The sequence below is a fragment of the Cervus canadensis genome, chromosome 6 (genome assembly GCF_019320065.1).
Source record: "Cervus canadensis isolate Bull #8, Minnesota chromosome 6, ASM1932006v1, whole genome shotgun sequence".
In the NCBI taxonomy this organism is placed as follows: Eukaryota; Metazoa; Chordata; class Mammalia; order Artiodactyla; family Cervidae; genus Cervus; species Cervus canadensis.
The window spans coordinates 87,362,075-87,382,505 of NC_057391.1; the positions used below are offsets into that span (position 1 = coordinate 87,362,075).

Sequence of the window (20,431 nt, forward strand, 5' to 3'; positions counted from 1 at the left end):
ATGGACAGAGGAGCCTGGTGGGCTACAGTCCACGGGGTTGTAAAGAGTTGGACATGAGTGAAGTGATTTTGCACGTATGCACAGCTCCAGTACATAGTACAATGTCTTTCATGCAACTCATTTTGAGAACACAGAGATAGGATGGGAAAGCCTTTGCACCTAGCCTTAAGTTGCTCACAGAACTAGAGCCCAGGCCCCTAAAGTGCTAATTTTGATATAAAGAGATAAATGGACTGTTAAAGATGGGCATAGATTAGTATGAAAGTGAGGAGGAGGGATATAGAGCCCATACTTCAAGTGCTTGGTCTCCTAAAAGAGGTAATGCTTGAATTGAATATAAACACACTTAACTTCTTAGAAGCATTCCCACTAAATGTGTATCTGGGGAGAAATGCAAGTACTATACTAGTCTTCATGACACAAAACTAAAGATAACCTGCAGTCATATTTTTGAAACATATAGCATGTGGCAGATGAGGTGTGGAGTTATTGGTTATATTTTGTAAAAATTAAAACAATGTTATAAGCTGATTTACCATTGTTAAATTGCTGTTAAAAGTGGTAATGTGTTAAGAGTCAAGGGTTAGGTTTAATTTTTTGACTTGGCATTTTTCATGTGACAAGTGATTATTGGACTCTGGTTGAATAAAAATTCTGTCATCAAGTACTGTGAACTTGAACCTCCCCCCTCAATTTTGTCAAAATTTTGAAGTACATAGAAACATTACATTTCTATAATAGCCAGAATAAAAAGTCTACTTAGAAACTACCTTCATAACCTCTTGTCCTTATTCTTTTCATCTTTACAAAGGAGAGGCTGGGATAAAGTCTCCTGAAGGATCTTTCCAGCTCTAGCAGACTCTGATCCTCAGTTTTGTCAATTATTTGTTCTGAACATATAGTAAAAATGTCCCCTGTTTTAATAAATACAGATAATCATATTCTGAAAAGAAAAGTAGTGTTACAGATCAGGCGTTTGCAACTTTGAGTTAAACTTCAACCACGTCTAGAAAGTGAAAGTGAAAGTCACTCAGTCATGTCTGACTCTTTGCAACCCCATGGACTGTATAGTCCATGGAATTCTCTAAGCCAGAATACTGGAGCGGGTAGCCTTTTCCTTTCTCCAGGGGATCTTCCTAAACCAGGGATTGAACCCAGGTCTTCTGCATTGCAAGCCCAATCCAGGGATTGAACCCAGGTCTCCTGCATTGTAAGCAAATTCTTTACCAGCTGAGCTACCAGGGAAGCCCAAGAATATTGGAATGGATAGCCTATCCCTTCTTCAGGGGATCTTCCCAATCCAGAAATTGAATGCAGGTCTCCCGCATTGCAAGCAGATTCTTTACCAGCTGAGGTACAAGGGAAGCCCAAAATGTTGAGCAGCTGCCCAACATGGGACTTGAACCCACAACCCAGGGATTAAGAGTCCCATGCTCTACCAACTGAGCTTGCTGGGCAGTCAAGCACTTCTCATCTGAATTCAAAGGAGCTCCTGAATTTCCTATATGACTTAGGGAACTCAAATCAGGTCTCTGTGACAACCTAGAGAGGTGGGATGGGGTGGGAGGTTTAAGACTGAGGGGACATATGTATACCTGCGGCTGATACATGTTGATGTATGACAGAAACAAGCACAATATTATAAAGCAATTATCCTTCAGTTGAAAATAAATAGATTAAAAAAATAAACAAGAGCTCCTGAGATGTATACCTGGTTTCTGAGGATGGTCTCTCACACCTGGGTCAAAGTGGAGGTTGCTGTCCTTGGTGCTGACAGTGATGTTTGCGTTGATGCTCTGTGTGTGTGTGTGTGTGTGTCAGAGAGAGAGGGAGAGAGAGAGAGTGGGAGGAAACGGGGGAGGTGGGGAGAGGATGAGTGTGGCAGAGGGACAGTATGGCTAAGACACACAAAAAAACAGTCTCGCATTTAACCAGGAAGCATCATTTTTATTCTGCTAAAATCATGTAGGAAGCTTCAGAGGTTTTTCTGGGATTCTCCATTATTTGATCTGTATCTTTTTAAACTGTGACTGAATTTTTACGTAAGAGGTTAAGAATGGTTCCCTATTACCGTTTCCTTTTCCACGTTGATTTCATAGTTTGCCATAAAATAGCCTTTGTATGTATGTTCTGTCAGGGAGTTTCCTCCTTATATTTTCAGTAAACTTAAATAGTCATTTCACATTAGTCCTTTGTGTTCTCCTCTTCACAGACTAGGAAGAGGTCAGTTAAGTTTTTATGAACTTAAAAATAAATCAAGTTGCGATTAACCTATTTTCATAATTAGAAAATACTATACTTCTTTTCCTCCCATATAGCTAAGTGTCTGCTCCTCTTGTTCTTATTAACAACCAAAATTCCTTGGGCTAATGATATTTGTTGTACAACATGGAAGAATACTATGAACCATTATTTTTCCTGCTTTCTCTCTCTCTCTTTTAAAGTATTATGAAGCTTTTGCCTCATCTCTCCATTTTCTTATCATTTCACTGATCACATGTCAGCATATTTCACACCAGGTACTGTGCTTCAGACCAATTTACTTTATTTCCTTTTTAACCTTCCTTATACAACTCACAGTCTTCCCTGATGGCTCAATGGGTAAAAAATATGCCTGTAATGCAGGAGACATGGGAGATGTGGGTTTGATCTCTGGGTTCGTAAGATCCCCTGGAGAAGGAAATGGCAACCCACTCCAGTATTCTTGTCTGGGAAATCCCAAGGACAGAGGGACAAGGTGGGCTACAGTCCAAAGGGTCAAAAAGCATTGGCCACAACAGGGCGACCAAGTACATACACATAGAGCTTACAGTTTCCCCCCCCAATTCTTTTCCGGTTATCTTAGAGACATTTGTCTCCCTCTCTTTGTTCCACTTGTGAGAAAAGGGGGCTAATCCAGACTATTCAGTATAAGAGTATTGCTGGCAGTATCTCTATAGTAAAGGGGATGAAAGCTGGAAACTTTGATGTGGAATTAGGGAGAATAAAGAACCAGTGCCTTGAACTTATAAACCCACCAAAAATGCATTCAAACCTTTAAGAGTCAACATTTTGTTTCTTGTCTTTCTCTACTTAAAATTACTTCCACCAAAGAACAAAAATTTTGATTTTTCTACTTTGTTTCCCCCCATTTTTTTTTGGCATTTCAATCATCTTGTTTGCTACAATTTTTTTCTAATGCCATTGTACAATATGTCAGTTTTAACTAAGTTTAATATGTCAGTTTTTTAACTAAGGTTAAAAAAGCTCTTGTGAACTGGACTCTTAAGATGATGTATAACATTTCATTATGTTTTTGAGGTCAAAGCAGTTGGCATATAGCTTTTGGAAAATACTCATTTTCATCATGGGGCCTCCCTGTATTAATTTCTGAGGCTTGATGGATTTTATTAAATGTTTCATTGCCATCCATTTATCTTCAAAACCAAATGCCTACTTTTTTTGCATCAAACAAATAACCATCTTAGTAGGTTTTTATTTATTCATACTCCAGTCTTTAATATTCCTTCAAGTTCACATGGCAGTTATTCGTGACAGTTATGAATAGAGTGCCTCATTCATACCAGGCATTGTACTAAGTTCTGGGACAGAGCTATTTAAGAAAGAGTTGTTTGTGCTATGGTGTGTGTTAGTTGCTCAGTCAGGTCCAACTCTTTGCAACCCCATGGACTGCAGCCTGCCAGACTCCTCTGTCCGTGGAATTCTCCAGGAAAGAATACTGGAGTGGGTTGCCATGCCCTTCTCCAGGGGGTCTACCCCACTCAGGGATCAAACCTGGGTCTCCCACATTGCAGCAGGTTCTTTACCATCTGAGCTTCCCGGGAAACCCTCATGCTAGAGTAGGGGGTACCAGATGAGCAAACATAATTATGAGACTGAATTAACTCAGTTGGTTGAATTATGGCAGAGGCGAAAAGTGTCATGGGCTTCCCTGGCAACTCAGTGGTAAAGAATCCACCTGCAAATGCAGGAAAACCGGGTTCAGTTTCTGGGTTGGGAAGATCCCCCAGAGAAGGGCATGGCAACTCACTCCAGTATTCTTGCCTGGGAAATTCCATGGACAGAGGAGCCTGGTGGACTACACAGTCCAGGGGATCACAAAGAGTTGGACACGACTGAGTGACTAAGACTTTCACTTTCACTCCCCATGAAAGTAAATGATAATAAGACCGAACTCTGATGATCACATCGGTGATGCTCAAGTCCTGGTTTAATCTACTTACATGTCTAATCCTTTTGATTGTCACTAGGACACTATTAGGGGCTTCCTTGGTGGCTCAGTTGTAAAGAATCCACCAGCAAATGCAGGAAACCTGGGTTTGATTCCCTGGGTTGGGAAAATTCTCTGGAGGAGGGCATGTCAACCCACTCCAATACTCTTGCCTGGAGAATTCCATGAAATTCCTGGTGGACTACAGGGGTCACACCCCATTCCATGGGGTCACACGGGGTCGGACATGATTGAAACATTCAAGCAGCAGCAGCAGCAGCAGGGCTGTATTAGGTACGTACACTTATTCCTATCATCCCTGCTTCAAAGGAGGTAAATGAGATCTACGTAGAGTAAATGATTCACCCTAAGAATATGGTTTATAAGAGACAGAGCAAGGACTTGAATTCGGGTTTGTTCAACATTGAAGCCCAGGTCTTTTTTTTTTTTTCTGATGTTGGACCATTTTTAAAGTCTTTATTGAATTTGTTACAGTTTGTTACAGTTTTGGTTTTCTGGCTTCAAGGCATGTGGGATCCTAGCTACCCAACCAGGGGCCTAACCCACACCCACTGTGTTGAAAGGTGAAGTCTTAACCACTGGTCACCAAGGAAGTCTCCAAAGCCCAGATCTTTATCTACTCTTATACTCCTGCCTCCTGCCCTATTTTATTTTGATTACTGAGTATGATAGACACTTATCTCAGGGTTTTGATTCCCAGGTAGAAGACTAGGATAGACATTAAGCTATACATTTTATGGGGGCATGCACCATGTGTGTCTTGCTAAGCTGGAACCCTGGCTTGTCAAATAGGACTTGATACTCAGAAGGCTCTTAAATTTGTAAAAAATGAAAGCAGAGCTGATGTAACAAAGAAACTCCAAAACACAGATGTTTATTTCCTTCTCACAAATAGTCCATGGCAGGCAGGTAGCCTCTGCTTTTCCATTTTTAACAAGCAGACAAGTAACAGCAAAAGTCCAGGTTAAGAGCTTTTTTTTGATGCCAACGTTGCCCTTGTCGCTTCCATTCAGTCTCCATTAGCGCCAACTTAGGTCACCTCCCCTCCCGGGAAGATGGGTGAGACAATTTAGGTTTTAACTGGACAGCTACTTTCTCAGGGAAGGGAGGAGATTAGATTTGTGGGCAGCACCAGCAGTTTCCATTACAGTGCTCAGTGAACATTTATTGAGTGAGTAAATGAAGAAAATCAAAGCCTGTAAACAAGCACGAGCCCCAGTGAGACCAAGACAAAGATGTTAGCTTGATCCACCAGCTTAGAGACTCATTTCAGCACGCCAGTATGTCTTTCCAGCTAATTCTTGCAAAACCACATCTTTAGTCATAGCCACCTAGCGTACATATCACCTCACTCTAATGTTTGCCTTTAATCGATGACTGTCAACTTTTCTCTTAAATGTCAGAATGGGACTGAAGCCAGAGAAGAGTTTATGTGAGCTCCGTGGATTGTACCGCTCTCTTAAGGGAGATAAGGGACAGGTCATACAGCACTTATCTGCACCACCTGTCAGAGACTCTTCATCTTGGGGCAGGGAGACTGTTAGCTGGTTATTTGTGATCTTCTTTCACAACTGCTGTGGCATTAGAACAGAGTATCTCTGACAGTGGCAAAAATGTGGTTGCAGTTGCAGTTCTCCTAAAAGACATTTTCTACCTCTGGACTTCTAGACTCTGTCAGATCAGTATCCTAGCTGGGAACTCTATCCTAGCAGCTTCCTCTTTTCTGCAATGTAACACTTTCCTTGTTTCATTAGAGTGTTTTCACAGCCCCTGTAGGGGCATGTATTGTATGATGCTTGACTGGTAGCAGATAATTCACCTCACACAGCACGTGACCATTTTTCTTTGCTGCCTAAGGGTATGGTAGATACTTATTAATTTCACTGAGTCAACAGCCAGAATTACTGTAGACTTTGTGAATGCAGAAGAGAAAAAGCTACAGGTCAGGGGGAGGAGTCACTGAGGTCATATTCTTCCAAACTTACTAAGAAGCTTTCTCTCTCACTTGTAAGGCTGACCAGAAAAAAATGCTGCCAAAACCTCATATCTCTTTAAGCTCTTTCATTCCTAAGAGCTTAAAGTGACTCTGAAGACCTACATCTCATTTATTTTCACGACATCCCTGTGGAGTCAGAATCTAGTTTTTATTTTATTGTCCAGAGGAAAGGCAATGCCCTAAGAACTCAAGTGACTTGTGTTCAAGGTCAAAAAAATGAGTCAAGTTGTAAAGCCAATGCTTGAAATCAGGTTTCTGACTTGTCACCTAGTGGCTGCTTTAAGACAGAAGTATTTGCGGAAGAAACATAGCTGGGAGAGCATAAAATATATGATGAAAACACAATGTATGATATAGTGAGGTTCAGATGTGGAAATTTTCTGTAGTTCACAGGTTTAAAACAATGTTTTTGATGACTGGGCAGTATTCAATGCTGTGATCTGTTCTCACTCCCTTAAGCCACAGGCAGGATCATTATTCTGTATTTATTAATAGTTTGGAATCATGCCCTGGAATCAGAATTCCTAAATACCACTAATGATTTCACATATTTCAGGAAGAATGGAGGATATTGGCCATGACACATAATTGATGCTCATTAAATTGTTGTAAAATAAAAGGGCTGTTACAACAAATTAAGAAGTGGGTGAACAAAATCATCTCAGATTTGTAGGGTTGGATCAAGTTCTCCTTAACCCCTTGTGGCAATTTTGTGCAAATCAGACAAAGTGCTTTCCGTCCAGGTGCACACAGCCCTGAGTCAGGGTACACAAGTCGGTAGTTGAAGCCCTGGCTGGATTTCAGCATCATTTATCCAACCCTTTAGCTGGATACTCTTTGGGGCCATCATGGGGGGAGGGATGTATCAACACTCTTCAAGGTCACTGGGCCCACCTCCACACATCAGGGAATATAACATGTCTACCCCATGGTAGAAATTAATCCATTGTTAAAGACCTCTTGGAAAAATAGAGACCTCATCAGTCTCTCATAATATTCTGCTATCCTAGAGTTTAGGATAATGTTCATCTCTATCTGAAAGGAGACATAACACGTGATCACTCTTAAGAGGAAGCTGACATTTTCACCTAATTCATCAGGAGGTCAATCTTAGGCAAGATAGAGCTCTCAGCACAGAAAGGCCAGAGAGACTATGGAAAAACCCAAGTTACAGTAGGTCCATCTCATACATTCATCCTTATAATAGTAGAGGGATCATTTGTCTCTGTTCTTTGAGAACTTGGGATTACCAGCTTCCACTTGGAATCCAGGTTCAGTTCAGTTCAATTACTCAGTCGTGTCCGACTCTCTGTGACCCCATGGACTGCTGCACTCCAGGCCTCCCTGTCCATCACCAAGTCCCAGAGTTTACTCAAACTCATGTCCATTGAGTCGGTGATGCCATCCAACCATCTCATCCTCTGTCGTCCCCTTCTCCTCCTGCCTTCAATCTTTCCCAGCATGAGGGTCTTTTCAAATGAGTCAGTTCTTTGCATCAGGTGGCCAGAGTATTGGAGCTTCAGCTTCCATATCAGTCCTTCCAGTGAATATTCAGGACTGATTTCCTTTAGGATGGACTGGTTGGATCTCCGTGCAGTACAAGGGCCTCTCAAGCTTCTTCTCCAACACCACAGTTCAAAAGCGTCAGTTCTTCGGTGCTCAGCTTTCATATAGTCCAACTCTCACATCCATACATGACCACTGGATAAACCATAGCTTTGACTGGATGGACCTTTGTTGACAAAGTAATGTCTCTGCTCTTTAATATGCTGTCTAGGTTGGTCACAACTTTTTTTCCAAGGAGCAAGCGTCTTTTAATTTTATGGCTTCAGTTACCATCTGCAGTGATTTTGGAGCCCCCCAAAATAAAGTCTGTCACTGTTTTCACTGTTTCCCCATCTATTTTCCATGAAGTGATGGGACTGGATACCATGATCTTCATTTTCTGAATGTTGAGCTTTAAGCCAGCTTTTTCACTCTGTTCTTTCACTCTCATTAAGAGGCTCTTTAGTTTTTTGCTTTCTGTCATAAGGGAGGTGTCATATGCATATCTGAGGTTATTGATATTTCTCCAAGAAATCTTGATTCCAGCTTGTGCTTCATCCAGCTCAGCATTTCTCATGATGTATTTTGCATATAAGTTAAATAAGCACAGTGACAATATACAGCCTTGACATACTCCTTTCCCTATTTGGAAACAGTCTGTTGTTCCATGCCCAGTTCTAACTGTTGCTTCCTGACCTTCATACAGATTTCTCAAGAGGCAGGTCAGGTGGTCTGGTATTCCCATCTCTTTAAAAGTTTTAAAAAGTTTGTGGTGATCCACATAGTCAAAGGTTTTGGCATAGTCAATAAAGGAGAAATAGATCTTTTTCTGGAACTCTTGCTTTCTCGGTGATCCAACAGATGTTGGCAGTTTGATTTCTGGTTCCTCTGCCTTTTCTAAAACCAGCTTGAACATCTGAAAGTTTATGGTTCACATACTGTTGAAGCCTGGTTTGGAGAATTTTGAGCATTACTTTATAGCATGTGAGATGAGTGCAATTGTGTGGTAGTTTGAGCATTCTTTGGCATTGCCTTTCTTTGGGATTGGAATGAAAACTGACCTTTTCCAGTCCTGTGGCCACTGCTGAGTTTTCCAAATTTGCTGGCATACTGAGTGCAGCACTTTCACAGCATCATCAGCTGGAATTCCGTCACCTCCACTAGCTTTGTTCGTAGTGATGCTTCCCAAGGCTGACTTGAATTTGCATTCCAGGATGTCTGACTCTAGGTGAGTCATCACACCATCGTGATTATCTGGGTCATGAAGATCTTTTTTGTGTAGTTCTTCTGTGTATTCTTGCCACCTCTTCTTAATATCATCTGCTTGTTAGGTTCATACCATTTACTGAGCCCATCTTGGCATGAAATGTTCCTTTGGTATCTCTAATTTTCTTGAAGAGATCTCTAGTCTTTCCCATTGTATAGTTTTCCTCTATTTCTTTGCACTGATCACTGAGGAAGGCTTTCTTATCTCTTCTTGCTATTCTTTGGAACTCTGCATTCAAATGGGTATATCTTTCCTTTTCTTCTTACCTTTTTGCTTCTCTTCTTTTCACAGCTATTTGTAAGGCCTCCTTAGACAGCCATTTTGCTTTTTTGCATTTCTTTATATTGCATCGGAACCTGGAATATTAGGTCCATGAATCAAGCAAATTGGAAGTGGTCAAACAGGAGACGGCAAGAGTGAACATAGACATTTTAGGAATCAGTGAACTAAAATAGACTGGAATGAGTGAATTTAACTCAGATGACCACTATATCTACTACTGTGGGCAAGAATTCCTTAGAAGAAATGGAGTAGCCATCATAGTCAACAAAAGAGTCTGAAATGCAGTACTTGGATGCAGTCTCAAAAACTACAGAATGTTCTCTGTTCGTTTCCAAGGCAAACCATTCAGTATCACAGTAATCCAAGTTTATGACCCAACTAGTAATGCTGAAGAAGCTGAAGTTGAATGGTTCTATGAAGACCTACAAGACCTTCTAGAACTAACACCCCAAAAAGATGTCCTTTTCATTATAGGGGGCTGTAACGCAAAAGTAGGAAGTCAAGAAATCCCTGGAGTAACAGGCAAATTTGGTCTTGGAGTACAGAATTAAACAAGGCAAAGGCTAATAGAGTTTTCCCCAGAGAATGCACTGGTCATAGCCAACACCCTCTTCCAACAACACAAGAGAAGACTCTACACATGGACATCACTAGATGGTCAATACTGAAATCACATTGATTATATCTTTTGCAGCCAAAGATGGAGAAGCTCTATACAGTCAGCAAAAACAAGAGAAGGAGCTGACTGTGGCTCAGGTCATGAACTCCTTATTGCCAAATTCAGACTGAATTTGAAGAAGGTAGGGAAAACCACTAAACCATTCAGGTATGTGCTAAATCAAATCCCTTATGACTATAGAGTGGAAGTGAGAAATAGATTCAAGGGATTAGATCTGATAGTTTGCCTGATGAACTGTGGATGGGCCATGCTCAGTAAATCTTTAATCCAATTTTCTGTTGATGAGTGGGGCTGTGTTCCCTCCCTGTTATTTGACCTAGGACCAAACTATGGTGGAGGTGATGGAGATAATGGTGGCCTCCTTCAAAAGGTCCCGTGCATGCACTGCTGCACTCCGTGCCCCCAACCCTGCAGCAGGACACCGCTGACCCACGACTCTGCTGGAGACCCCTGGATACTCACGGGCAAGTCTGGGTCAGTCTCTTTTGGGCTCACTGCTCCCTTCTCCTGGGTCCTGGTGCACAAGGTTCTGTTTGTGCCCTCCAGGAGTCTGTTTCCCCAGTCCTGGGTATGTTCTAGTGGCTCTATGTTGGGTTAACGGCGACCTCCTCCAAGAGGGCTTATGCCATACCCAGGTCTGCTGCACCCACAGACCCTATCCCTGCAGCAGGCCACTGCTGACTCGAACCTCCTCAGGAGACACTCAGACACAGCTCTGTCTCAGACTCTGGGTCCTGGTGTGCACAGGGTTTGTTTGGGCCCTCTGAGTGTCTCTTGCGGGTATGAGGTTTGATTCTAAACACAATTTCGCCCCTTCTACTATCTTGCTGGGCTTCTCCTTTGCCCTTGGACATGGGGTATCTCCTCAAAGTTGTTCCAGTGGCAAGCAGCCATGTGTTAGAATCCAGGTTAGTGTGATACATAAAAATGATGGAAAAGTAGGGGATTAAAAGAAAATACATCAAAAGTAGAACTCGTGCAGGTTTTTTGACCTCGCCCACCTCAAATGAAAGCAGTACCTGGTGCTCAGTGACCTCTCTGAAAAGAAGAGCAGCGATTAGGACCGCATAGATTATGAACTTGCAGTGAATTTAACAAACTTCATAAGAGGCTGGTCTAAAATAAGCTTACCACTAGAAGTGGAAAACGTCAGAGAGAAGTGCTGATTTACAAATATGCATCCTGGCCAAACTTCAGATAGCCATTCATAGAAGAGCTGAAGTTTCCATGAATCAGGAGTGTGGGTAACAGCAGCCCACATAGGTTGAAGGAAGCACTAGAGCCTCCAAGATATAACTAGCTCCTACAGAAGCCCTCCTTCTTACATGATTAATTTTCATTGGAATATAATTGTAAGCACATGGTCACACTAATGTTGGACGATGGGTATATTTTAATTCACAGCTTCAGAGAGATATGAACAGAAATGGAGTGACCTGCTTACATGGCATTATTGCTGTTTAGTTGCTAAGTCGTGTCTGACTCTTTTGTGACCCCATGGACTGTGGCCCACCAGACTTCTCTGTCTATGGGATTTCCTAGGAAGAATATTGGAATGGGTTGCCATTTACCCATGTCTCCTGCATTTCATTCCATTGGGCAGCAAGACTGGGAAATGTTGAGGGATGCTAGTTTCCATGCAGCTTTTTGGCCTCTGTGGCAAGCTTTAAATATTGGGAACAACCAGGAGATCCCTCTTGGCTTTGTCTTGGACAAACCAGTGACTCTTCCCTCCTGTGGTTGCACTTGGCTGGCTCTGACCTTGACTCTCTGGTTGCTTAAGCTGTGATTGCAACATACTCTACCTTCTGAGGGGTTGCTGGCCACACAGCTCTTGACCTAAGACCCTCATGCATGCTAAATCCTTTTTAGTGTGGCTAGAGGGAGGGGAATTTAATTGCTTTGGCTCAACAATGGATCATCTTCACTCTTTGCTTCTGAAGCCTTGCCAGAGACATTTTCTAACTCAAACTTCCAAGATCTTTCTCTGTACCCAGTTGGTCCTCTTATTTCTATTTCTCTTCATATTACATCCTTGTGTTTCCATCTTTTAATATATAATAGTTATTGACTATACTTCAAGGTCATTGAGGGTAAGAAATATATATGTGTGTGTGTGTATATATATATATATATATATACATATTTATATAACCTCATAGATTCCATGGCTTATGCTGGGCACTGGAGAAAACCCACGTGTCTATCTTCATATAAATAACATACACATATGTGTGTATGTATACATATTTATGGGCTTCCCAGGTGGTGCTAGTGGTAAAGAACCCGCCTGCCAATCCAGGAGACATGGATTTGATCCCTGGGTCAGGAAGATCCCCTGGAGGAGGGCATGGCAACCTACTTTAGTATATTCTTGCCTGGAGAATCTCTGGACAGAGAGGCCTGGTGGAGTATAGTCCAAAGGGTCACAAAGAGTTGGACATGACTGAAGTGACTTAGCACGCACACACACACACATATATATATATACTGAGTAAATAAATGACTGAGTGCATTATTGGATCCAACTCAGGGGCTCTTGAGAGGACCTGGCAATATATATGTCCATATTATAGGTTATTGGAAGAAAAGAGATTGAATTCATATTTCCTTATATATATATGCACTACTTTGAATCATGGCCCAAAGTCCATAGCTTCTCAGGCAAACTAGCAATGCTTCAGAACTTGATAATTTTCACATTTGTAGGTGCTGGAAGGTTCTAAGATGATGGCTTAATTGAAATTTCTCCAGCTTCTTCAATTGTCAGAACTCAATGCTATTCTGAGAGGGAGCTCTGCGATCCCCATGGTAACAGAGCTCCATTAAAGGCATGACATCACAAAGCTGTGCTTGTTTGAGGACACCTGGGAATTTTAGTATAGACGGAAATGCCATTAAAGGCAAATTATACATACATAGTCTGTGTAATTATGTGCTCATGTATAGATATGCCTAATTTAGTCTCACTTTTCATTTCGTCCCATTTATCATTAGGCTTTTAACTACTCAAATCACAACCATGGATATAGTTCAAGGTGCTTTATCTTCTTGGAGAAGAGCTTGTCTGAATTTTGGGATAAATATCTACCATTAATGTGGTGCTGCCCTTGAGAAGAAAAGAGAAAAATCAAATCCTTCGCTTAGCTACTTATATTCCTTTTAACAAAATTAAGGGAATGTTGATTCTTATATCCTCTGAAATGGATAAATTTATCACCTCCATGCAAAATTATCCAACACCATGCACCCTGTCTGGCTCTTCATAGTTTAGGTCAGTTCTAGTAGCTTGCCTGAAGGGAGAATTTTAGAGTTTCTAGGAGAATTTTAGAGTTGTGAGAAGGGATTGTATAGAAAATTTGGGTCAGGTCACCTCAAAGGTCTTTTATGTCTCTTTTTCTGATTTCAAAAATTGGTCAAAATATTCAAGCCATTGGTTATTTTGTAGTTGCCTCTAAAGACTTTGATCAGTGTCTTAGTTCTGGATTCCCTTCCTATCTGAAATACTGCTTTTAATGGCTCTATTTTCATATTATACAATGTAGAATGGGAAGTGTCACGTCAGACTGGATTCACTCTGAGAACGCAGGGAAATATGACAAGATGAAAGGCTAGCTATGAAGTTGGTTAGCTCATACCTAATATAAATTTGATAGGGCTTATAAGAAGAAACAGTGAATCATTTGCATGGCTTGTGTTGTAGGAACACACGTGTCTCAGTGTTTCCACCAGTTGAAGAGGTGCTCCTGCTGAAGTATTTGCCAAGGTGACTTTTCTCTCCAGGGTGTTTTTAAAGGTTCCGACAGCACTGTTTCCCCAGTCCCCACCTGCTTCCCCATAAATTTTTTGGAATTGGTAGACATGAGGCTGAACACTTGGCTTTGTTTATGACATTGAGTCAAACTGAACTGAGTTCTTTTAAATGAAAGTCTAATGCCATTTTTTCCTGAATAATAGCTATGCGTGGTCTCTTCATTGACATTCACATTTTTGTTATGGAAAAAACTTGTTACATTTTCTACATTTCAAATGAGTTCTGAGCAGTGGTCTCCATCAGGATTTTCCTGAGGGCTAGGTGAACAAAATATCTGAGGATCAAAAATTGCTTTCTCTATATTAAATCCCATACAATTATAAGTAAATTTTTTTTTCCAGTGGCAAAAATGTTCAAATAGGAGGTTAACATTGGAAGGAAAATTAGGAAACATGTAGTTGAATACCTTCATTTTTTGAAGATGAAGAGACTAAGCCAGAGGAAGAGACTGTAGCAGAACAGTAGCAGGAAACCACGAATCCCAGCTACATAAGTTTCTTGCTAATATGTGGAAAAATATGTAGAAATGTACATGTAATATATGTATGCTCATAATATATGTGTACATACAATATATGTACCTATACATATTTACATATGTATGAAAATATAGTTTGAATTCTCATTTTATCTCACTTCTTATGACTCAGATGCAGTCTGTAAGGGCTTCCCTGCAGGTTCAGTTGGTAAAGAACCTGCTTGCCAGTGCAGGGGATGTAAGAGATGCAGATTCGATCCCCGGGTTGGGAAGATCCCCTGGAGTAGGAAATGGCAATGCACTCCAGTATTCCTGCCTGGAAATTTCCATGGACAGAGGAGCCTCGCAGGCTACAGTCTGTGGGGTCACAATGAGTCGGACATGGCTGAGTGCACACACACACACACACACACACACACAGTCTGTGAGCCTATGCACTGCCGTCGCACGCACACACACACGAACCACACACACGCTGCGGCCCTGCAGCACTGCTGGGTCTTGGTCGCTGCCTGCGGCTTTTCTCCAGTTGCGCCGAGTGGGGGCTACTCTCCTTTAGGGGCGTGGGCTTCTCTTGTTGCCGAGCACAGTCTCTAGAACTCAGGCTCTGAAGTTAATGGCACACGGGCTTAGCTGCTCCGTGGCTTGTGGAATCTTCCCAGACCGGGGGTCGAATCCGTGTCCCCTGCAGTGGTTTAAGTAGTAGTCTGACTGGAGGCCAAATCCAGTGACATCCTTGGAGGCCCTGAACTATTGTTTCAGGGGTTCTGAGAAAGTCCCGTTAACCTTTAATCCTCTGCCATTTCTTGGGAATTTCAGAGTAAGGGCATCATGAAGCTTTGGGTTAAGATTTGATGTTATTGGACTTTTGTACATTAGCATCAGTGAACGATCAAGCACCAATCCCTGAGGATGGAAGAAAAATACAGGGGCCCTGAATGCCTGGGACTAAGACAGGTGGAGATGAGGCCCAACAGAGGCTGACCCATTGGAGAGGTCCTTTGGAGACAGTTGAAGAGAAGTGGCCTGTTACCCTCATAAGAGCTGAGCTGACTCTGACGAGGTGCCGGGTGGCAGGGAGCCGGCAGAGGGGAGCCCCCTCACTTTGGATTTCAACTGAGCAGCTGCCACTGTGTATGGACTCAGTACCAGGAGATGAGCGGCATTCCACCCTGGGTCTCTTTTCCTAAGCTACAAGGCAGTGGGGTTTTGGATGTTTATTAGGTATTTATTTCCTTTTGTTTGAGAGGTGTAAAGAAGAGGAATTAAAAAAATTTTTTTTGTATCTTCTTTTTTTGTTTTATTTATTTTAATTGGAGGCTAATGACTTTACAATATTGTAGTGGTTTTTGCCATACATTGACATGAATCCGCCCTGGGTGTACATGCGTCCCCCATCCTGAACCCCCCTCCCACCTCCCTCCCCATCCCATCCCTCAGGGTCATCCCAGTGCACTGGCCCTGAGCGCCCTGTCTCATGCATGGAACCTGGACTGGTGATCTATTTCACATATGATAATAATACACATTTTTCAATGTTATTGTCTCAAATCATCCCACCCTCACCTTCTCCCACAGAGTCCTAAACACTGTTCTTTACATCGGTGTCTCTTGCGGTCTCGCTTATAGGGTCATCGTTACCATCAAGAAAAGGAATTCTAAATTGGAAAAGTGGCAAGCTGGGGTCTGTGAAGACAGGTTTAGGAGGGCTGAATAAGGAGGGGACAGTTCACACCTGCTTGGATGCAGTATTCTTGCCTGGAGAATCCCACAGACACAGGAACCTGGTGGGCTGCAATCCATAGTGTCACACAGAGTCAGACACAGCTGAAGCCACTTGGCACGCACTCCTCCCTGGCCCTTTATGCTGGTCAATGGTGCTCTTAAATTTGGGGAATAGCCCCACAACCACAAGCTGCCCCGTTGCACCAGCTGATTCTCTGACCTTCAAAGGTTTTTTGCATTATGTGAATGGTCACCACATATGTCCCTCTGGGGGCTGAGGAGGGAACAGGCACACCTAGTCTAAAGGGATGTTTTGGGACTTACTAAAGGACATTTTTTTTTTTTTTCTAACTGCTGAGCTGACAATGCTGATCTGAATGTCCTCCACTATTTTCCTGTCTTTATTTTGTAAATGACTAATATATTAAAAAGAATCCCTGCTCTGCATGCATTGATTTTATGTGTATGTGTTTGATTCGGTTTCCAGGGCAGAAAAACATGTTTGCTAACCCAGTTTATAGTCCTTCAGAGTACATCATGAGAAACGCTGGGCTGGATGAAGCCCAAGCTGGAATCAAGATTGCCAGGAAAAATATCAATAACCTCAGATGTGTAGATGACACCACCCTTATGGCAGAAAGCCAAGAAGAACTAAAGAGCCTCTTGATGAAAGTGAAAGAGCGGCTTAAAACTCAACATTAAGAAAACTAAGATCATGGCATCTGGTCCCATCACTTCATGGCAGATAGATGGGGAAGCAATGGAAACAGTGACAGACTTTATTTTTGGGGGCTCCAAAATCACTGCAGATGGTGACTATAGCCATGAAATTAAAAGATGCTTACTCCTTGGAAGAAAAGTTATGACCGACCTAGACAACATATTAAAAAGCAGAGACGTAACTTTGCCAACAACAGTGAATCTAGTCAAAGCTATGGTTTTTCCAGTAGTCATGTATGGATGTGAGAGTTGGACTATAAAGAAAGCTGAGTGCTGAAGAATTGATGCTTTTGAACTGTGGTGTTGGAGAAGACTCTTGAGAGTCCCTTGGACTGCAAGGAGATCCACCTAATCCATCCTAAAGGAAATCAGTCCTGAATATTCATTGGAAGGACTGATGCTGAAGCTGAAGCTCCAATACGTTGGCCACCTGATGAGAAGAACTGACTCACTAGAAAACACCCTGATGCTGGGAAAGATTGAGAGCAGGAGGAGAAGGGGATGACAGAGGATGAGATGGTCGGATGGCATCACCGACTCAATGGACATGAGTTTGAGTAAACTCTGGGAGTTGGTGATAGACAGGGAAGCCTGGCGTGCTGCAGTCCATGGGGTCACAAAGAGTTGGACATGACAGAGCAACTGAACTGAACTGAACTGAACTGAACTTACAGTCCTTCAGCCAGGATGACATGAGAAACTGATTTCGGTCTCCTCATTCACCCAACCTGGATATGTGGGGCATCAGTCACGTTCAGACTTCTTGCAGGAGTTGGAGATAAAGATGAACCAATATAGCCTTTGCTTTTAGGGAACTCAGTATTAGTATATTGGAGAGGAGATAGATATGCAGATAAGCAATTGTAGTATAAGACATGAATGATACAGTGGCAGTGGCGGCAGAGTGTTATGGAAACATGTAGGAGGGTGAGGCAGGCTCTGTTTGGGAAATTAGCTGAGACTTCAGGGAAGCTATGTGATCTGGTGATGTGAAGTCACAGTACTTAATTTGCATGTGTTATCTCTAACCTTGAGAAGACATTTGCTTGGGGGATCAGCAACGAATCTTTCCCCTTCTCTGTGTTCCCTCTATCACTTAGCAAACAATTAACAAGCAGCAGGAATGCATCAAGGCAAATAGTGCAGGGTTGAAGGTAGAAGTTGCTCCTTGCTGACTTGGGTAGGCTCCTGGAAGCTGTAGAGAACACTGAAGCCTATAGTTTATCTGATTAAGGTGTTCGCCGGCAGCTCCTTCCGTGAAACAGGTAAGCAAAGCAAGTCTGTTTGCAAACGACGTCACAGATCTTGCATTTCAGTCTTCCCTGCTTCTGGCGTACTTAGCAGGATGTCATCTGCCCGATGCACAAGGAAAATGAAATAGCTTGTGTGAGGCCCTGGTTACAGTGAAGAAGGGGGGAAGCAGGAAGGAATTCAATCTTTGGCTTAGAAAAATCTAATTCTCTCGAGGTATATTGAAGTCTGCAAAGCAGTTATCTTTCTGAGCAGCTAGATGTAACCTGGAAAGGCAGCTCCTAATAGCCTTGGTGAGATTAAGTGAAGTTTCTCTGATTGTGGTCGGCGCACACAGGTCACGTATGGTTGATGCCCTTGACCCCGGTCAGCCTGTATCTGCAGTCCCTTTCACAATCCTCATCTACCCTGCGCTTTTCACCTCTTCCTTGCTGCCCCCAATTCACTGGCATCTCTGTAGGAGGAAGGAGAAATGAGTGGCTTGACAGATTAGAAGGATACATTTAATAGAAATTGATGGAAGTGGCCCAGGAAGGCCGCTATTCTATTATCCCTGCGGTGAGAAAGGTTGTCAGGGCTTCATGGAGGCATGGTGTCTTGCTGAAATATTTTGTGAGGAGGAGTGCTGGTGCTTACTGGACTTGCAAGAGAGGTGGGAGAGAAGTTGAAAGGGAAATTAATTTGAACTGTAATTGATACTGGGTCAATCACAGGATGGTAGGAGGGAACAATGTTGAGGGATGGTTTTGGGGCAAGGGGTGGGAAATATTGCTCTGAAGTCGATACCAGGACCCTTTGTGGGTCAGTTGGTGGGTCTGGCTATAGAACAAGGAGTCAGTTGGTGGGTCTATTATAGTCAGACTTTCAAATTGAAATACAGTTGGTAAACATGCAAAACAGGCACCATTTGATCTCCAGTATTCTTTGTGTCTGTGAGAGTTAATCCCGGGAGAAATTCAGACTCCTTGGACAAAAGGTGCCTCAGCAGCTGCTGCCTATAATCATACAGGGTTTCAGTTCTGCATTTGTTCTTTCTTTCCTCCTCCTTCCCTCCCTTCTTCTCTTTTCCTTACTTTTTTCTTTTATTATTATTTGCTTATGAAATCAGTAGCTTCTTCACATCCCTTGCCAATCCCATAATTTTCTTAAGTTAAAGGCTTGTTATTGTTGTTCCTTGTTGTTTAGTCACTAAGTTGTGTCCGACTCTTTTGCAACCCCATGGACTATAGTCCACCAAGCTCCTCTGTCCATGGGATTTTCCAGGCAAGAATATTGGAGTGGGTTGCCATTTCCTTCTCCAGGGGATCTTCCCAACCCAGGAACTGACCCTACATCTCCTGCATTAAAAGAGTAGAATATTTTAAAAAAATCTTTATTTCCAAAATTGAACTAAGGGTCAGATTTTTCCCCCAAGATGCAATGTCCTGAATTGCATTTGAATAATGTCTTTCTTTTTCTCGTTCTTTTCTTGCTGTTCCAGCAAATTATCTGAAGGACCATTGTGTTTTATTTTGTGTTGTCTTCATCTATATATTTTTTTAGCCTTCTAATGAAATTGTTGATATTTTATTTTTAAAGTATTTTTATATCTCCTTTAAATATGTACCTATCCTAGATAATAGCAAAAAACTTCAAAAACTTAAATTAATATGTGATCAGAAGAGAAGGCAATAGGAATAATTTTTGACCATGGACATCTAAGAAGCAAATCAGGCCCTGGAATGAATGATTCCTTTATTCATTTTTCATTATGGATATTTGTTGTGGTAAAAACAGCAAGAGATAGGAATACTAGATATTGCAAAATTAGGATCTATAGGAATTTCTTTGAAAGTGGTTTTTTTTTTTTTTGAAATTTCTAAACATTGTGAAAATGGGAATATCTTTATTTTCTGTCTTTCATTCTTAGATCTTCAAGGACCATGAAAGTGTAGGAGGAAGAAAAATCTTTGCCATTTTAGCCTCTTGATTAGTAAATGACTTCCACTTCTAAATTATTTCTATGTAATACCTCTTTTCTCTTATTCCCCATGTTGCAGTCTGCAATCCTTCAAAGCCAAGTTACGGTTAACTCTCTCAGTGACGCTCTCTCCTAGCACCCTGGCTGAAAGTCCTTGTTTCTATTGGTCGTCCTCTAAAATAGTGGTTCTCAAAGCGTAGTCACTGGACTCGTAGCATCAGTAACACCTGGGCACTTGTTGTAGATGCAAATTCCTCCCTGTTTTTTCTCCCAAACCCCTGAGTCAGAAGGCCTTCCTTGGCGGCTCAGTGGTGAAGAAACCTCCTGTGGATGCAGGAGACTCGGGTTCGATCCCTGGGTCGGGAAGATCCTCTGAAGAGGGAAATGGCAACCCACTCCAGCATTCTTCTCTGGGAATCCCCCGTGGACAGAGGAACCTGGTGGGCTACGGTTACAAAAGGGTCGGACATGACTTAGCGGCTA

The 20,431-nt window shown here is 42.1% G+C and overlaps 1 non-coding gene across 1 annotated transcript; it reads right to left on the minus strand.

Annotated features, from left to right (window-relative positions):
* Window positions 1-1,384: 1,384 nt before the first annotated feature.
* On the minus strand, window positions 1,385-1,457 carry TRNAK-CUU. The gene has a single exon. It is a non-coding gene; the product is annotated as a tRNA-Lys (tRNA).
* Between the last annotated feature and the right edge of the window lie 18,974 nt (window positions 1,458-20,431).